Genomic DNA, 14,616 nt, shown 5'->3' with positions numbered 1-14,616 from the left:
CACATGCTACAACACAGATGAACCCAGAAAACATTATGCAAAGTGAGATAAGACATGAAATGACAAATATTATATGATTCCACTTACATGAACTACCCACAATAAGCAAATTCATAGAGCTAAATAGCACATGAAAGGATACCAGGGGCTTGTGGGAAGAGGGAATAGGGAGTTATTGCTTAATGGTTACAGAGTTTCTGTTTAGGGTGATGAAACTTTGGAAATAATGGTGATGGTTGCACAACACCATGAATATAATTAATGCCACTGAATTGTATACTTTAAAATAGTAAAAATGGAAAATAACATTCCACAAGTCTTACCACAAATTGAATAATGATGTAATATATAAAAAACCATCAACCATCATTGTGCATTTTAAATGTGCAAATTGCACAGTATATGAGTTATATCTCCATAAAGCTGTTTCAAAACAAAGTCAGTTGGAGGTTGAAGAGTAGGAGCATAAGACCCTTTAGTGCTCTTGCTGTCCTTTCCTTAAAAGAATAGATGGGAATACTACTAATATTAAATGAAAAGAAAAGTTGCTAACCTCATTATGAAAACCTACGGAGTCTGAGCACATTCTGGGAAATGTGTGGGAATCAATACCTGGATGGAATGCCATGATGCCCAATCAACATTTATGCATTTAAACACTTACAAAGTAAGTTTTCTATTGGAAAGACTTGTTAAATGTATTCTCTTTCACCCTCTATCTTGGCAGAGCTGGTTATATTTCCAGAATGCCTTTAGGTGTCTGTGATGGATCATTCCTGCCCTGTCCCCACACCCCTCATCTAGGAACTTTGCAAACTTCAAGGATTTCTTTGTGATCTGAAGGGCCCCCTGGTAGTCTGTGAGCTGTGTGGCTTTGCCAAGATTGCTAGCCTGCCAAGTCTTCGGCTTCCAAAAGACTAGCCAGGGCTTCCTCATCTGATGAAAGTACAGAAAAAGGCCATGTGCTTGGCGGACTTGGCCAGTTCCCTCTGCTTCATAGAGAAAATAAATCTCTAAAGAAGTTCAAGGGAGAGCTACCATCTGGTCAGACTCCTGGCTTTCTCAATATGGCTCCCAACACCTACTGCCAAGTGTCAGGAGGGCTTCCTGTGCTGGACAGAGGCTGGCGTCGGTGTTCAGTGCCAATTTGCTAAAGTCAGATGGGAGGCTGATGAGGTGGGGATTGTCAGACTGGTTTCAAACTGCAGTCTTGTCACTGCCACTGGCACATTCACAGAAGGGTCTACATTTCAGCAATAAAAGTTGGAGCAATTTCATAGCTGGCCCTGTCATTGCAGACTATCTGTTAATTTCTTGAAGAACCTGTGAGACATCCAACTAAAAACCTACCCAATAACTATAGCACTGTGCATCCTAGATGACTCAAAGGCAGCGCCATTGGAAAAAGCTGCAGAACTGTTTTTATAGCGCAGACACTTTATTTGCAGCTAATTTGGCCTGCTTGCTGCACACTCAGATCTTCAGGTCTAAAAGCCAAGCCAGTTTTCCTTTTGTTCAGGACTGTTCATGCTGCAAAAGTTCACATCTAGTATGAAACTTTTCTTTGAGAGAAAATGGTGATCTGAAACTTGTGCACTGATTGCATTATTAGATTAGCCTTAAGATCCGGTTGGTGTAAACATTAATCATGTTTACTCATTGATGTTTCATCTTTAATATCTGAAATTAGTAGTAGTAACAATAAATGTCGAAATATTGACCTATACTCATATTTCATATTTTTATGAAGATTGGAAGTCACTGATAGGGAATGCAAAGTTTGAACCAAAAAGGTCAGTATCACTTTTTGGGACTCCATGAGAGAATATTTAATATTTTTTATTATTGTCCTTTAGGTTTATAAGCAAAGCCAGTACATGAATATTTTTCTTCCCTAACTAAAGACTCTCTTCTGTAAGTTCCCCAGGGAAGCAAAATATCCGTATGCAGCTGTCCTTCAAACCAAATTCTTCAGCACCGCACGCCACAAACCAAGCCTCAAGATCAAACCCATCCATGAGTGATTTCTTATAGCTGGGCTGTACTGCTGTCCCTTCAAATTCAACATAGTCACCTTTCCTTGGCTTTTTCTCTCTCTGTCTTTTAACATATGGCTAGTATTCTTCATCCCCCTTCAAAAGCTGGGAGTCCCTAAGACACTCCCTATTCCTTCCCCCTCTCCATCTAGTTTGGCATCAGGTCCTGTGGGTCTTGTCCTTGTTCCGTGTTTCTCATGGTTACAGTGCCCCTTATTCTACCACATGGATGACCACAAAATTCTATTCCTTCCCATCATATTTTTTGCCTATACATATTGTCTTACTGAATGTTCCCAAAAGTTGCTTTTACTACGTGGACTATAACACTTTAAAAGGAAAAGAAAGGAAAGGAGAGGAGGGGAGGGGAGGGGAGGAAAAGAGAGGAGAGGAGAGGAGAAGAGAAAAGGGGAAGGAAAAGAGAAAGAATTCCCTATTGCCCTGGGTATCCTATAGAATAAAATGAAAATATACAGATGTGTTCTTCAAATCCATTATGCATGCACCTCTTTACTTTGCTACCCACCATCTCCCTTGCCAAAAAGACCAAGAAGGCATCCTTTCCACTAAGTTGCTCCATTTCTCTGGTTATCACCTTTCTGAAACAAATAAACAAACAAACATACAAACAAACCTTTCTTGGCCATCCCAAACCACTGTCTTCATGCCTCTAAGACCTTGTAGATTTCACTCAAAGTATAGCCTTTTGGAAGTTATGATACATTTGATTCTTCTTTGTTTTATTCTGATACTGTTTGCATTTGTATTTGTGTGACCTGCATCCCCAGCTAGATATGGAATTGCCTGAGATGGTGTCTAGATCCTGGCATCCTCAATGGCTAATACACCACTCTCTATTCATATTGATCGACATTTTCATTAGATCTGTGATGTACTTACTGGTTATTGTGCTAGGCCTGAGGATGCTGCGAGTTAATAAGACATTCTCTACTCTCCTTGAAGTTATAACTTATCGAGGAAGAAAGGTATGGATTGTTAAACCTGCAGGATATGTAAGTAATGAAGTTTGCAGTGCTACACAAATGTACTTTACCATGTGACTGTCTTAGGCTATTCCTGCTGCTCTAACATAATAGTCGGGACTGGGTAATTTATAAACAACAGGAATTTATTGCTCACAGTTCTGGAGGCTGAGAAGTCCAAAATCGCAGTGCCTACAGGTTCGGTGTCTAGCAACGGCCTTTTCCTCATAAATGGTGCTGTCTAGGTATCCTCACCTGGGAAGACATAAGAACAAAAAACTATCTCCTAAAGTAGCTCCCCCTGCCCTTGTATGAGGCACTGATCCATTGTGAAGGTGGAGAACTCATGACTTAATCACTTCCCAAAGGCTCCATCTCTTAACTTCAACACAGTGGGGATTATGCTTCAACATGAATTTTGGAGGGGACACGCAATCAAACCACAGCAGTGACCAAACCCTGGTCAGGGCAGCCCAGGAGAGCTTTATGAAGAAATGATATTTAAACTGAGACCTGAAAGGCGAACAGTAAGGAGTTAATAACTGGTGATATTTCTCTAATTAAAACATACACACTGGCCATCAGAGAAATGCAAATCAAAACCACAATGAGATACCATCTCACACCAGTTAGAATGGCGATCATTAAAAAGTCAGGAAACAACAGGTGCTGGAGAGGATGTGGAGAAATAGGAACACTTTTACACTGTTGGTGGGATTGTAAACTAGTTCAACCATTATGGAAAACAGTATGGCGATTCCTCAAGGATCTAGAACTAGATGTACCATATGACCCAGCCATCCCATTACTGGGTATATACCCAAAGGATTATAAATTATGCTGCTATAAAGACACATGCACACGTATGTTTATTGCAGCACTATTCACAATAGCAAAGACTTGGAATCAACCCAAATGTCCATCAGTGACAGATTGGATTAAGAAAATGTGGCACATATACACCATGGAATACTATGCAGCCATAAAAAAGGATGAGTTTGAGTCCTTTGTAGGGACTTGGATGCAGCTGGAATCCATCATTCTTAGCAAACTATCACAAGAACAGAAAACCAAACACCGCATGTTCTCACTCATAGGTGGGAACTGAACAATGAGATCACTCTGACTCAGAAAGGGGAACATCACACACCGGGGCCTATCATGGGGAGGGGGGAGGGGGGAGGGATTGCATTGGGAGTTATACCTGATGTAAATGACGAGTTGATGGGTGCAGCACAGCAACATGGCACAAGTATACATATGTAACAAACCTGCACGTTATGCACATGTACCCTACAACTTAAAGTATAATAATAATAAATAAATTAAAAAAACACACACACACACACACACACACACACACACACACACACACACACACAGAATGAACTGACTTTAAAGAGCTTGACAAAAGTTCAGAGGGGGATTTAGAGGTTCTACCAATTTTTAGTTATGGCAGTTTCAATGCAAGTGAAGGACAATTAGTAAAACAAATAGTATGTTATTTGATTTACAGCTTCTCTAAAATCTTCCTCAATAAAAAAGATAATTGTGTGTTGGTCTTTCTATGGTGTAGATTTTGTTTTGTTTTGTTTTTAATTCTCTATACTGAAATAAGCAGCTCCAATTCAGCAGCTAGATTTGGAGACAGAATTGGAATCCTGACTGAAATAGACCAAAAAACAAAAACAAGAATTGAAGTAATGGAAGCAGGAACTTAGAGCAGGAGGCTAAACCAGGACCAGGGCTTAGAGAAATGAGAGTCGATAGACAAAGAGATAGGAGACTCCCACGGCTGAGCCCACAGTCAGGGCAGAGGAAACCAGGCTGGTCTGTGAAACAAATAACTGACTGATGGTTAAAAGGCAAAACAAATCTTTCTTGGAGGCATCTGCTTTAAACACCAGCTCCTATCCAAGTCTAACCATTTCTGTTGCTGCCGTCACCTTTATTTTCACCCAACATGTTTGTGAAGATGGTGTGAATTAATCAACATCAAAGTTCTTTGAGAATGTTAAGTTCTTCAGAGATAAAAGGAACTTTTATCTATCACCTTCCTTTGTGTGCCACAATACAGGGGTCTATTTTCTGTTCAAAGTGTATGTAAAAGCAATAATTAAGCATGGCCTCAACAGCAAAGTGCACAAATAAATGATTTACTAAAATTATATGAAGATTCATAAAGATATAAATAAGGGGGAAAAGATATTCACAGAATCTTTTGTTATGGCTATGTGAGAAGCCCATGACCATTGGAAGTAAAGTGCTTCTTGGTGCTTAGCAAAAATGTAGACAGGAATGAGGAGAAAGCCTTGGGGCAGACGCTAATACAAGACAAGATGATGCAGTCTCCCCAGTAACCAGTTTGCCTCTTATTGAATGTTTGCAAATGATTACACTGACTTGAGGGAAACTCCAAGTGAGTGACTGCAGACAGGCCACTGAGGAGCTCCTCTCCCTGTAGAGGTGATTTTAGATAGCGGGATACAGATAGATCTGGGAAGTGAAGCTTCTAGGATACCCTGAAAAGCACGCCAGGGAATGTTATTTCCTCCTATTTTCTGAGATGGTATATAAGGCAATGCTTTATCAAAAGGAATTTAAGAATTGAAGAATCCTGTTTTCTTTCTTTCCTTCCTTCTCTTCCTTCCTTCCTTCTTTTTTTTTTTTTTTTTTTTTTTTTTTTTTTTTTTTTTTTTTTTTTTGGAGTCTTGCTGTGTCCCCCAGGCTGGAGTGCATTGGCGCGATCTCGGCTTACTGCAACCTCTGCCTCCTGGGTTCAAGCAGTTTTCCTGCCTCAGCCTCCTGAGGAGCTGGGATTACAGGAATGCACCGTTATGCCTAGTTAATTTTTGTATTTTTAGTAGAGATGGGGTTTCACCATGTTGGTCAGGCTGGTCTCGAACTCCTGACCTCATGATCTGCTGGCTTCGGCCTCCCAAAGTGCTGGGATTACAGGCATAAGCCACCATGCCTGGCCAGAACCCTGTTTTCAAATGAGATATATATGGAACTCACATAAAAGCAGGTAAGATGAGACATGCCCTGATTAGAGCTGGTGATTACAGACAACAATCAGCTCTTTCTTCAGCTGGACTCCATGATGGTGTCACTGCTCCTGGAGTCCTCTCCTAGCAAACATAGCACTTCCTGGGGGCTTAAACCCAGGTTAGTCTGTATCTTTCTGGAAGCCAGAGCACATTGCAAAGTCTGGGGTTGCATTCCCATGGTCTATGGTGGATAAACTTAGCATGGGAAAAAAAAAATGTAGTATCTCAGAGGGGCAATATTAGAATAGTAGTCCTATCAGAACTGTGGATCAGAAGGGGCCAACCAGATTGAGCTTAGCAGAAAGTGAACACTGGAAGATGGGCCTGCTATAACTTCAGTTACCAGAAAGTAGGTTTTTGAACCTGGACCAAATTGAATTATAATATACTGAGATTTTCCATGATAATTGAATTTCCATGCTTTCTTGTTAGGCATCTGAAATAGCTTTATTTTATATTTTGGGTTTTTTTGTACCTGTCATAATATCCCCAGATATAAGGATATGTATTCAGACCTTAATACAAAGACATAAAACATATCAGAATTCAAAATTAGGTATTATAGTAAGATTTAGCCAATAACTAGTAAGAATCTAACATAGAAAAAGAAGAGAGAAAACTTTCATGTATTAGGAATTTATTTTTAATGAAGAGCATTTTCTGTCTACTTGAATAAAGTAGTATAAATCAGTTGATCACAAATTATGAATGCTGATATTTGAAACATGTAAGTGTAAACTTAGACCACTAGAGTAGATGCTATCTTTTCATTGTGCAAAACAAAACGTAATCACAGTCGAGTGTTTCAATATGGAAAAAAAAATTGACTAAGGTTCTTTTTAGCCTCTGTCATTTTAATTAGTTTGGAAATAGGACCCAAAGTGACAATGTTTTATTCATTAATTTTTTTTCTATCTACTGTACATGGCAGATGCTCATGACTTTCTCCATGTAAAGTAGAATTTTAGGACAAAAAAGAGAGTGTACTCCTTTATTCTCATTGCTTTGGTATTTGTCATAAAGTCAGGTCTGGCTCTGGGTTTGGTGTACGGGATGTTGCATTCTTCTCTCTCCACCCCATTTCTCTCTCCAACAGAAGGTGGGGGTAGTTTAGGCACTATTATAGGTATTTTTTTTGTTGTTGTTGACAGAGTCTTGCTCTGTTGCCCAGGCTGGAGTACAGTGGTGCTATCTTGGGCTCACTGCAACCTCTGCCTCCCGGACTCAACCAATCCTCCTGCCTCAACCTCCCGAGCAGCTGAGATCACAGGTGTATGCCATCACACCCGACTAATTTCTGTAATTTTAGTAGAGACGGGGTTTCACCACGTTGGCCAGGTTGGTCTCGAACTCCTGACCTCAAGTGATCCACCTGCCTCAGCTTCCCAAAGTGCTGGGACTACAGGCTTGAGCCACTGTGTCCAACCTGTTATAGGTACTTTTATTCTAATTGGTTTATGACCCCCAAAGCCCTGCTGTAAAAACTCCAAGCCTCTGGGGAATCCTTGGGGACCAAGTCTGACCACATTGGAAACATTGAAAGCTGGCTTACCTGCTCTCTCAAGAGCCTTTTCAGTTTAGCAATTAGCTTCCCCTTCAGCCTCCACTCCAAAATAAACATACGTGGATAGACATGAGCCTAACCCACAAAAACTGACCTGGTACCATGGCCAGTTACACCATAGTCTGAAGCACAACAGACCCTACCCTAAATCAGCAGAACCATAATCAACCTGCAGACTTAGCCTGGGAATCAAAGTGCGGGGCTATATACCACTTTCTTTGTGGGTAGGTGACTACCCAGCATTATTGTAGCAATAACTGATCAATATAGTACTTTAACCCATCCTGCTCCATTTGTTCCTTCAAAGCAGGTCTGAACAAGGTAGTTTTCAATCAAAAGTACTTTGGTTCAAACAAGCAGAAAGAATTGGTTGCAGTTACATCACTGAGAAGCACTTCTGTCGTCCTGATGGTTGTACTTAAAGCTAAAAAGGAATTCATCAAAAGCCTTTCAGGCATTTTTCTCACAAAACATAGGCTCAAGATTTTCACAGAAAATCAATAGATGAAGTAACTGACTAAAGCCATACTTAGGAGAAGATGCAAATCTAGCTCTTTACAGTGATCACAGTTTGGCTATTTTGTGTCCCTTCAGAGGGAGTGATCACATTTTCATCCTGACTGTGTTCTGCCTGGGTCATTATTCTTTCTGTTCAATTCACAGAAAACATAGATTTCACTGCTACACAGAGGCGTTTCACTGATGCAATGAGAAATTGCAATGTGTTATGGATTAATATGAAGCAAAAAGAAAGAAAGAAATGCTAGGTTTGTGACCTATTGCCATTGTTTACCAGGTTTCTTGCTTTGGGCTGGACACTCAGTCTATTCTTCGTGTTCGCATGTATAGTACCAGGGTGGCATCTGCTCCACCTACATCCCAGTGCTGGTGTGAGAATGCCATGCGATAATGCTATCAAGCTGCGAAGAGCTATACATCTGTTACTCTGGGAAACAGATGGGAGGAAGCAATGCATCATAACATTGAAGAGCCTGGCTTTGAAGTCACACAGACCTGGGTTGCAATTCCAACTCTATCATTTACTAGATGTGTGATCTTGATTAAGTTGTTTTTTTTTTCACCCTGAGCTACAGATACTCATAGAAAAGTTGGGTAATAGTCCCCATCTTAGAGTTGTTTGTACTACGTGAGCTACAGGTATTTCTAGGAAAGTTTTCACCTGAGCTACAGGTATTCCTAGAAAAGTTAGGTAATAGTGCCTATCTTAAGAGTTGTGTGTATTACATGAGGTCAGGAATGTCAAGCATTTAGCACAGTGTCTGGCACAGAGTAAAGACTCCAGAATATGATAGGTGGTTTTATTCTTATGCATGGCTTTTCAACACTGGTCGATCGGTGTAGTGGCGAAGGACACCCTCTGCCTTTACGTTGTCCTTTGTACCAAGGAGATTGTCTAGAAATTGGCTGATATCTTTGACCTTTGGTCATAGAGTTGCTGAACACTCATTATCTTCTATTCCATCCCTTCTGCTGTTGATGTCCAATGCTGCTTTGCAATAGTGAAAACTCCAGACAAGAGTTTTTACCATTACCTTTCTTCTGTGTCTCCTCCACCGGCTAGTATCTCCAGTGGCTCATTCTGCATGATAATATCTGGATTACACTGAGTCTGGGAAGATCATCCTTGCCTCTTCACTAATAACTGTCTGAAATATAACCCTACATCATTTCTTATCTTTGCAGGTAGCAGCTAGGATGTGCTAGGATGTAGCTATCATTGGTTGATAGGAAGGAAAACAAATCACTAGCAATGTGCTCTGTTTTCAAATGTAAGATTAAAAAGCATATTATTATTATTATTTTGTTTATCTGTTTTGTTGAGACAGAGTCTCACTCTGTCCCCCAGGCTGGAGTGCAGTGTCGCGATCTCGGCTCACTGCAACCTCCACCTCCTGGGTTCAAACGATTCTCCTGCCTCAGCTTCCCAGGTAGCAGGGATTACAGGTGTGCATCACCATGCCTGGCTAATGTTTGTATTTTTAGTAGAGGCAGGGTTTCACCATGTTGGCCAGGCTGGTCTCAAATTCCTGACCTCAAGTGATCTGCCCAGCTTGGCCTCCCAAAGTGCTGGGATTCCAGGTGTAAGCCACCACACCCGGCCAAAAAACACATTATTGATTGGTATATGGAAATAAAGTTCATACTCCACAAACATGGGAAATCAGGGGCCATAACTTTTTCTTTTCACTGTCAGTAGAAAACACGTCATGGAAAGGTAGAGAATTAAAACATTCACGCCACTTATGAGCTAATGTGTTCATTTTATAAAGGAGTTGGCATCCCGTTAGATGTTACATGAAGTAAAATTTAATTAAAACATTTAAAAACATTTAGTTTCATCTCAATTAAATATTATTCCATTCCTATGACAGAAAATTTAGAACAATAAAGTGATGCTGGAAGAACAACCTAAAGTCAAACATAGTCCTCCCACTTACAGATGATGACCATGTACATTGATGTATTTTCTTCAGTCTTTTTTCTCTTTATTTGTTATGTTTTAATTTATAAAAATTCTATACATTTATGGTGTATGACATGTTGTGATATATATACAAACCGTGGAACGGCTAAATCAAGTTAATTAACATATGCATGACCTCACAGGCTTACAATTTTTTTGTGGTGAGAACGCTTAAAATCTACTTTCTTAGTAATTTTCAAAAATACCATATGTTGCTTTTAACTGTAGTCACCATGTTGTACAATAGATCTCTTGGCGTACTTCTCCTAATTGAAATTTTGTATCCTTTTACCAGCATTTCCCCAATCTCCCACCCCCACTCCCCTGACCCCAGGTCCTGGTAACCACCACTTTTTTCTCTGTTTCTGTGAATTCAACTACTTTATATTCTACATATAAGTGAGATCATATGGTATTTGTCATTGTGTGCCTAGCTTATTTCACTTAAGATAATGTCCTCCATGTTTATTCATGTCATTGCAAATGACAGGACCTCCTCCTTTTTTATGACTAAATAGTATTCCACTGTGTATCTAATTACATTTTCTTTATCCATTCATTGGTTGATGGACATTTAGGTGGGTTCCATATCTTGGCTATGTTTAATAGAGTTGCAAAAAACACGAGAGTGCAAGCAAGGCACAGTGGCTCACATCTGTAATCCCAGTGACTTTGGAGGCTGAGGTAGGAGGATTGCTTGAGGCCAGGAATTCAAGATTGATCAGCCTGGGAAACATAGCAAGGCTTCATCTCTAAAAACAAAACAAAAAAACAAAAAAACAAAAAAACTAGGCACACTGGCTTGCATCATTAGTCCCAGCTACTACAGAGGCTAAGCTGGGAGGATCGCTTGAGCTCAGGAGTTGGAGGCTTCAGTGAGCTGTGATTGCACCACTGCACTTCAGCCCGGATGACAGAGAGAGATCTCAACTCTTAAAAAACATAATGGGAGTTTAGATATCTCTTTGACATACTGATTTCATTTCCTCTCGATATATACCAAATCGTGTGATTGCTAGATCATATGGCAGTTTTATTTTTGTTTTTCTTTTTGAGGAACCCCAACACTGTTTTTCCATATGGCTGTACTAATTTCCAGTTGTTCTTCTGTGGACAGTTTTAACTAGATCATTTCCAAGTGTGTTTTTGTCCTTTTCTGCTGAAGGCTGGCTTATAGTAAAGACATGCGAATGTCACAAAGCTAGACCCCTTCCAGAGTCAAACTGAGTACTTAGCATCTTTGGCTTTAGGATTTTCCAAGCCTGTGAAAACTGGGCTTATTTTCCAAGGCATCTAGAAGGATTGCTTAAAGCACAATGCGGACAAACACTCACTGTCTTAAAAAACGTGCCTCTAAACCTCAACTACTTAGCTAAAAAGTTAGGAGACAAGTTTCAGCAAATTGACTTGTATAGTGTTATTCTCAGTTCTGCTAGAAAGATAATAATAAATTGCAATTGACAATAGTACAGGCACCTTATTTGGATTTGTTATTCTTAGTGGCTTCCATTGGGATTTACAAGATCCACACGAGCTCTGAAAAAGCTACAATTTCCTGTCTATTAAACCCCAAATGGAAAAATAACAAATACAATGAAAAACAGCAACCTAGTTGACAGATTCATATATATTAATCCCATCTCCATGGTTAAGAGATGGAAAATTATTATTGAATAAGACTCTTTCATCAAACCAAATATTTCCTAATGTGCCAAAGTACATAGCTGGCATTGCTTCTGCCTTACACATCTGCTTCTCTCTTTGAACTCTGATATTAATCTGAAGGTTGCATGCAGCTGCACAGTCCTAAGATAATTAGTTCTTTCCATTATATATTATGACTGATAGGGCAGACCTCAAAAACATTCAGAGCTTGGATTTGCATAAACGCCAGGCAGTTAGAAGGCTTTTCCAAAATTCAAATCAATCTCCTAGAAAAACTTGTACAATTTCCAGATCCTTCCTGGAATCTTTATATTTCATCTCTCTTAGAATGTTTTCTCTTTTGCTCATCTCTCTACATTTTTGTATTTAATTGCTGGCAGGATTTCATTAACCTCTTTGGGATATTTCAGAGAAAACCAACCTGAAGTAGGTGACTCCAGCCTTTATAGGTATGCCAGCAAAGTGTTGAGCTAGTTTTTTTTTTTTTTTTGAGGCGGAGTCTCGCTCTGTCGCCCAGGCTGGAGTGCAGTGGCGCGATCTCGGCTCACTGCAAGCTCCGCCTCCCGGGTTCCCGCCATTCTCCTGCCTCAGCCTCCCGAGTAGCTGGGACTACAGGCGCCGCCACCACGCCCGGCTAATTTTTTTGTATTTTTAGTGGAGACGGGGTTTCATTGTGTTAGCCAGGATGGTCTCGATCTCCTGACCTCGTGATCCGCCCGTCTCGGCTTCCCAAAGTGCTGGGATTACAGGCTTGAGCCACCGCGCCCGGCCGAGCTAGTTTTTATACAGTGCTAAACATGGAGGATTTTGACATTTCCTCCAGAACTTCCAGATTTTGCAAACATCCGTAGAAGAGCGGTTTTACAGTTATCTCCCCACAAGAGATGAAACCAATCATCTTCAAAGGCACTGACAGTGCTTCATGTCATGTATTAGTATTTCTTTCCACAGTAGGGTAGTCATCCATAGAGTGGGTTTTAGGGCTTCTCAAAGAAAAAAGACTCTTGAGTTTTGTCCTTGATTTAGGTCAAATGCTTTGTGTCCCCTGAAGGAGAGAGGAGACCAAGAAGGAAGTGAGATGGAATCCTGACATCAGCGTGTCCAGGAGCTGGACTTGAGGTGAATAAAACATTCTAGAATGGAAGAGTATTTTAAGCAAATTGCAGTGTTCCCTTCCAATAAATATAAGCCAACTTGAACTGATCCAGCAGTACCACCCAGGCAGCCATCATTTCCAAAACTCGGTTTCATGAACTTGGTTTCAAAAGGAAATTTCTGCTTCTCTGCAGTATTTGTATTTAATTTATGGCTAGTGAAAAGATATATCATATCTTGGTTGTTAATCTTCCAGAAAGACAATCTTTCTCCTTTGAAATAAACAAATGAAATGGCAAAATGGCTGACCGTGGTGTGCAGGGACGATTCTCAGGTATGCTGATGGTTTGGAGTTCCTTTTTCTGTTTCCTGCATATCATCCTCATTAGAAATTCAGTAGATTCCACTCAGACAATAACTATCATAGCTCTCAAGCTTTCTGGTTCTCTCTCTCTCTATATATAATTTTTTATATGGAAAGTCACAGTATCTAAATATTTCTTGGCTTTTACAAAACCATATTTCATAATCTGGCCAAAACCCTACCAGTAGCCTTAACCCAGTAGGAAAATATGTTGTTTTTATTTGTTATTCTATGTGCTTCATTTCGTTAAGTTGGCAGGAGGCCTGAGGGGAAGTGCACACATGTTATGAGATGGCTGGTTTTTTGGTTGTTTGTTTCGTTTTTTTCTTGAGACAGAGTCTCCCTCTGTCACCCAGGCTGGAGTGCTGTGGTACGATCTTGGCTCACTGCAACCTCTGCCTCCCAGGTTCAAACGATTCTCCTGCCTTAGCCTCCTGAGTAGGTGGGATTACAAGCACCCAGCCACCACATGTAGCTAATTTTTGTGGGTTTTTTTGTAGAGATGGGGTTTTGCCATGTTGACCAGGCTGGTCTCGAACTCCTAACCTCAAATGATTTTCCCAAAGTGCTGAGATTACAGGCATGAGCTACTGCATCCGGCCAGACCACTGTTTCTTAACTCGTTCTCTTCTTCGACTTCCATGGCTCCACGCTGGCCTGGTTTTCTTCCTGCTTTTCTGGATACTCTTTCTTTGTCTACACTGCTGGATGCTCCCCTATCTGACACTTCTGGGTTAAAATTTCTCAGGCATTAGTCTTGAGTCTTCTTTTCTTCTTACTCTAGACTCTTTTTCGGAGTTAACAGTATTCATTTTCATAGCTCCCAGATTTATTCCTCAAGCCCAGATCTCTTTTTGGGGGGATCTGGAATCATATCCAAATGCCTATTAAAAATTTTAACTTGTCTATCTCTAATTCAATGGGCTGAATTGAGCTCTGATCTTCAAACCTGCTCCCACTTCTTACTTCCCCATCTGTGAGAAGTAATTTTTTTGACGCTAGTTTCATCCCCTGCCCTTAAATCTGAACAAGTTTGTTCAGAGTGATGCTGCACAGTTTCTGGGCCCAGCTTTTAAGAGGCTGGCACCTCCCACATGGTATCTCTTGGAGTGCTTGATATATATTATACCTAGAACCAGAATTTGTTACCTAGATGTAAGATGATGCCATAACCAAATATCAAAACATAGCGTCAGCTCTGAGACCAGGTGGCAGGTGGAAGCTGAAAGTGATTGTTGATTAGGATTTGAAGTTGAAAGACAGCAAGGGAAATGCTGCAGAAAAAATGACCTGTATTAGGCAGTGGTGAAAAGTGTAGCAAAACTGTCACCTGTAGAATATAGTAGAGAAAATGTCTAATGAGCTCATGGATCT

The sequence above is a fragment of the Macaca mulatta genome, chromosome 9 (assembly GCF_049350105.2).
Source record: "Macaca mulatta isolate MMU2019108-1 chromosome 9, T2T-MMU8v2.0, whole genome shotgun sequence".
Taxonomy (NCBI): domain Eukaryota; kingdom Metazoa; phylum Chordata; class Mammalia; order Primates; family Cercopithecidae; genus Macaca; species Macaca mulatta.
Note: the sequence above shows the minus strand (reverse complement) of the source record.